Below are 5,344 nucleotides of genomic sequence, written 5' to 3'. Positions count from 1 at the left end.
CACTAGATGAAGATGCCTTTCTAACACTTAACTTCTTTAGCCTCCTTTGACTTGGTTGAGATGAATGACAAACTTAACTTGCTTGAATTATGGGTGTAGCATGTGTAGGTTGACCAACTTATTAATTTTGTTAACTATTAATATCACTGCCGTGAGTTTGTTCACTAGCCCTAGCTTGATTGATCTGAACTAGTTGAGTAGTTAGTATCATCTTACAAGTAGATTTAATGTGAAATGTCTACTTACACCTACTATACCTAATAATTAACCCAATTATTCTCATTTTACGATCAAAGCCATCAATTTCTCCTTGCTCAAGATTCCTTCTCTTCTTTGGTGTTTCTCTCATTTTTCTGTACTCTGGTGGTTGAACATCTTGATATTCTGTCCTGACCCACAAATTTGATCTTTTGACTTGACAAGATAAATCACAGGATTGTAGACTGCCTAATGAATCAATTTGACATCCTACAACCAGATTGATTTGAATCAATTTGATATCTTAATGTATCAAAATGTACTAATGAACAAAAAAACATTAGACTTGTACCTTATAATCCATAAGTTGGTGTATGTGTTTGTTCTCTTAACTTTGTTCTTAATGTTAGGTAAAACATCCATATCTCTCAAGTATGGAAATCTCATTATATTACTTGCCATATGGTAGGTTCTAATTTCTTTTAGCATAGTCACCAATTGTTTATCCCTTCATTAAACAATGACACTATTAAATGCCTCAAACATGTTGTTAAGAACAAAGTCACATTTCAATTGTATCCTTAAATTACACTAGTTGAGACAATAGATATTGTATATAAACATTAGCACTTAAATGCATCCTACAAAGATTAAAAATGTCTAATGCACTTTTGTCATAAGTCAGAACATTCATTCAAAAAGTGAGGTCTTGGTAATAAATTATATCTAGTTCACTATATCCTAGTTCCTTCAATACACCTACCAACTCAAAATAACTCCACTTGTCAATATTAATTTTTAAATCATCAACTATTCCTCCTCCATACACACCTAGTTCAATATCCATAAACTTACCATCATGATGAATTTTCAAATGTAGGCATTCTTTCATTTCTACATATGTCCAACAAATTTAAAATTATAAAAAGGGATGAAAAATAGAATACCCCTAAATCCTAACACGATAAACTACGAAGGGGTGAAAGTCATGATACCCCTAAAATTGAAACCCTAAATACGAAAACATATAAGAGTTCATTTATGTAAGAACACCAAATAATATTAAAAGACTAAAATCCTAACACCAGATAAAGATAAAACCCTAGAATTTGAAATAGATAACAAAGAAAATTGATGCTAACTGTTGTCAACAATGATTCTTGAATGACATTTTGACACTCGTATTCCTCAGATAACAGTTTAGTCACCTTCACTCATTGTCTCCTTCGATTAGGATTTCTCCTTCACTCGTTTCCTTCTACTACGAATTCACCTTCTTCTACGAATTCACCTTCTTCTATCTGGTAGGGTTCTATTAGAACGAAAAATAATGAGTTGAAATAAATTTCACTTAGCCATTCTATTTTACCTAAAGTTAATATCCACATCAATGCGATGTGTATCTAACGTGGCTATTTAATTTGACTTTGTCTAATAGAATTAAAAGAAAGAACAAACGTGACACGTTCTGAAGAGATAATAAATTAAATTGGTCTTTTTAAAAGATAAGGTATCAAAATGAACCCGAGTTAAAGATTCCGAAAAAAAATTATACATTAAATTTTTTTTTTCAAATTGTCTCAATTTTTAATGATGGAATTTTTTAAATATGAACTATTTATCAATGGATATTTTAGTTAAATTGTGTAAACTGTGAGGTAGTAAGAGTAATTGTTAGAAGATGGGATAAACTTTCCTTAAATGAGAAACATAGGGTATTAGGCAGTTTGGCATACCTTTCGGTGGTCACAATAAAGCACAATTAGTCTACTTTTAGTGCAAGAATGAGCCAGCTTTAATAAACTTTAGCTAGTTCCACCACGACCAAGAAAAAGCAAAGAACAACTTTCAGATTTTTTGTTACAAATTCCTAAAGCAACTGGAACGTGTAACCATCCTGTCACATTTATATATCTTCTGTGGGGAACATAACCGACACCATCAGGTTAGCCTCAACTTTTTCCATACATTGTACATTACATTATTAAATCTCAATAATAATTTATATGTGCTCTATTATTATTACTACTCAACTCTTCACATTCATTTCATTCTCCATGCATCTTTCATTTCTTCCAAATTTTAATAATAAATCTAACCGATACTAGTATATGAATAACTAAATCCAAAATAATAGCTAGAAGGGAAAACAGCAGATTTATCATACACTTTCTGTGTTCTATCTGGAAAATCTTTCTCTTGCAAGTTGCAACAAACTGGTAATTATTTGTTGCCTTTTTTTTTTCATAGGAAAATAATGTTACTATAATATGATAATATGAATTCCTAGGAGTTTGTTTATATTTGTTTCTTAACTCTTGTTTTTTTTTTTTTTTGTAATATTTTGTCTTATTATTGTTTTTTTTTTGTTGTTGTTAATTTTCCAGTCAGAGAAAGTTTATGTGGTTGAAACTTTGGATTTGAGATCTATTTTGGCAAGGTGAAGTTTTGTTCTTTCTCACTTTGGTTTCTGAGATTTGAAATCTAGCTTTTTGACTTAGTTCTTGTGATTATGGAGACACTTGTTGTTGTTGAACAATATAAGAATCAATACTGTAGCAGGTCTAAGCCACAAGAGCATGGTAGATTTGAGTATTCATCTACCAAAGACTTTATAGGGATTAATTGCAGGACTTTTGAGTCTGGTTTAGCTTTATCACCTACTACACCTTTGAAATCTTTTGATGAAAGTCCTAATTTGAAAACTACTCCTAAGACTAAGATTAGTGATCCAATTCCAATTAATGGCAAAGGTTTTAGAAATGAAAGAATTTTTGATGAAAGTGATGGAGGCATTTTGCTATCTGAGTTATGGGCTGGACCTACATACTCGAATTCGCCACCGCCTAGTTCGTTGCCGATTCCTAAGTTTTCTGTGAGGCCTAAAAGGACTGTGTCTCTTGATCTTCCTGGTTCGTCTCGTGAGATTGAATTGGGTTTCATGGCTAAGTCTGCGCCGTGTTCTCCAACTAGGGAGCGTTTGGATTTTACTAGGGATCTTTTTGTTAATGCTGATTCTGCTACTAAGACGTTGTGTCGGATTCTCAATCTTAATGTCAGCGATGAGTGACATAGAAGGAGCGTTGTAATCCTGTAAATAAGTGTGTGCAATGAAACTGGGTTGGTTGAAGCTAGATGTGTATAAAGGTTCAATAAAATTTGTAATCTTAGTTGGTTTGAGTTTGTGTAGCTTGAAGTTGTGGTGTTTTGGAAATGGACTAGGCTTGGCAGTGGAGAGGGTTACTTGGTGTGTGCCAGAGGAATCTGTTGAAACTTTGATGGAAGCTTCCATTGAAATGATCCGGAAGAAGAATGACGGTAAGTTAACAGGTAGGAGGGGCATCAAACAGACCTTCGTTGGCTGCGATTATTGGTCCTGAAGAATGTTGTTACATACAAATTGAATCTTGAATTTGCGATATGTAGTTACCACTTAGCAGAAGCTTCTTCTCATATAATGGTTAACTTTCCTTTATTCTGACATAGGATTTAGGTACATACTGCTGTAGAATCTTGCCCTTACTAAAAACCCTTAAGTCTCTCCTCTTTCTTTCAAGTTTTTTTTCTTCTTTTTTTCCGATTTTTATAGCCGTAATCTTTAATCATATTCACTTCTATCATGATTTACTTTTGTGTTTTGTCTGACTTCATCACTGTCATTAAAGTCGACTAGATGATATATAGTTTGCTAGTTACTAGTACCTTCTGTTATCAGTCTTTCATCTTCTCAGTCATAGTCATAGCTACCCTCAGTGAAGGTTTTGTTTTCTCCTTCACTATCTTTTCTGATTTTTTCAATGAAAAGTTAGAAGGGATTTGAAGTAGTCTTTTGCTGCATTTTCTACTGTTTTCTAGGATTAATCAACGCGGTTCCACCAGCTAGTTAACCACCTGGTAGATTTCCGTCCTTTTGATTCTGAGTAATGCTTGTTTCTTTAGTCCTAATCCTCACCTAGCTTTTCTTCCGTTTCCATGGAGAATGTTGACCACGCCATACCAAAATTCAAGGTAAGGTCTTGCTCGATCACTACTTGCTCGCACCTTTACTATTTTCTTGCTGTTACCTTATATTTACTGAGAATTGTTCAATATGTGAATGTGAAACAGGCTGGCAATCTTTACTCATACTGTTTCTGCTATGGCTCATGAAATGTGATCAGTTGCAAAGTGGTCCTTTGTGGCTCGAAACTTTGTTTTTCTGTTATTTTCGTTGTTCTGTAACTAGTGTAACTTGTTTGGTTTGATGAAGTAAAATGTTAACTACTACTGTCAATGAAGGTATAGAACATCATTATGTATTTGAATCAAATACTTGCTCTCTTTAATTTATGCAGTGTTTATTGAAAGCTATAGAGTGATTGGCTGCATTTTGACGAATTATTGTATCCGTCGATGTTAGTTAAGCTTAGTTGATTAAAATGCGATGGTCCTAATGTTGATGGAACTTATCCCATGACAATTTTGGTGATGATTCTTTGACACCAAATATTTGTTTTAGATAGTAAGTAGCAGCCAATAAATAAGGATACATGAAAGGATACTGTTTAGATTATGTATTTTGTGACATTCCTAGTTTAGGGAGAATGAGTGAATGATCCCCATTAAAGAAATTGATGCTTAGTAACAGTTTAATAAGTAAACTGTATAATTAGGTCCGAGTAAAGTTCACAAACCTGTGAACACCATAAATTAGATCCTTTTCTTGGGTACAAATGAAAGAAGAAAACAAAGCTACATGATGGAAATATAAACTACCGTCTCTGTTCCTTTTTAACTTGCCTGTAGATGGATAATTTCTCCATAAACTATGAATCACTATATAGATAGATTTAGACACTGATATGTCGACATTGGTGAATGTTTGAATAAATAAATAAATAAATAAATAAGGGTTCATTTGGTGCCCACAATGATAGATATATTTTATCATGTCTTAATCTAACTCATTTACATTATATGATATGAAACATGATATTATTATTTGATATTAGACATAAGAAGCTTTAAATAAGTTGATTGACTTGGCAAAGAAGACTAGAAATGCTTTTCTCATTTTTTAAATGGATTTTGAGAAAACGTATGATTAGGTTAGCTAAAACTTGTTGGGTTATATGCTTGTCAATTTTGAATTAATGAGATCAACATT

The 5,344-nt window shown here is 32.8% G+C and overlaps 1 long non-coding RNA gene across 1 annotated transcript; it reads left to right on the top strand.

Annotated features, from left to right (window-relative positions):
- The first annotated feature begins 2,005 nt into the window (after positions 1-2,005).
- On the top strand, positions 2,006-4,544 carry LOC131641791 (uncharacterized). The gene is made up of 3 exons (XR_009295628.1): positions 2,006-2,417; positions 2,586-4,206; positions 4,306-4,544. It is a non-coding gene; the product is annotated as an uncharacterized LOC131641791 (long non-coding RNA).
- Positions 4,545-5,344: the final 800 nt, after the last annotated feature.

This window comes from Vicia villosa, unplaced genomic scaffold (assembly GCF_029867415.1).
Source record: "Vicia villosa cultivar HV-30 ecotype Madison, WI unplaced genomic scaffold, Vvil1.0 ctg.004079F_1_1, whole genome shotgun sequence".
In the NCBI taxonomy this organism is placed as follows: domain Eukaryota; kingdom Viridiplantae; phylum Streptophyta; class Magnoliopsida; order Fabales; family Fabaceae; genus Vicia; species Vicia villosa.
The sequence above is the reverse complement of the archived record's forward strand: the minus strand, read 5'-3'. Positions and strand labels throughout refer to the sequence as shown.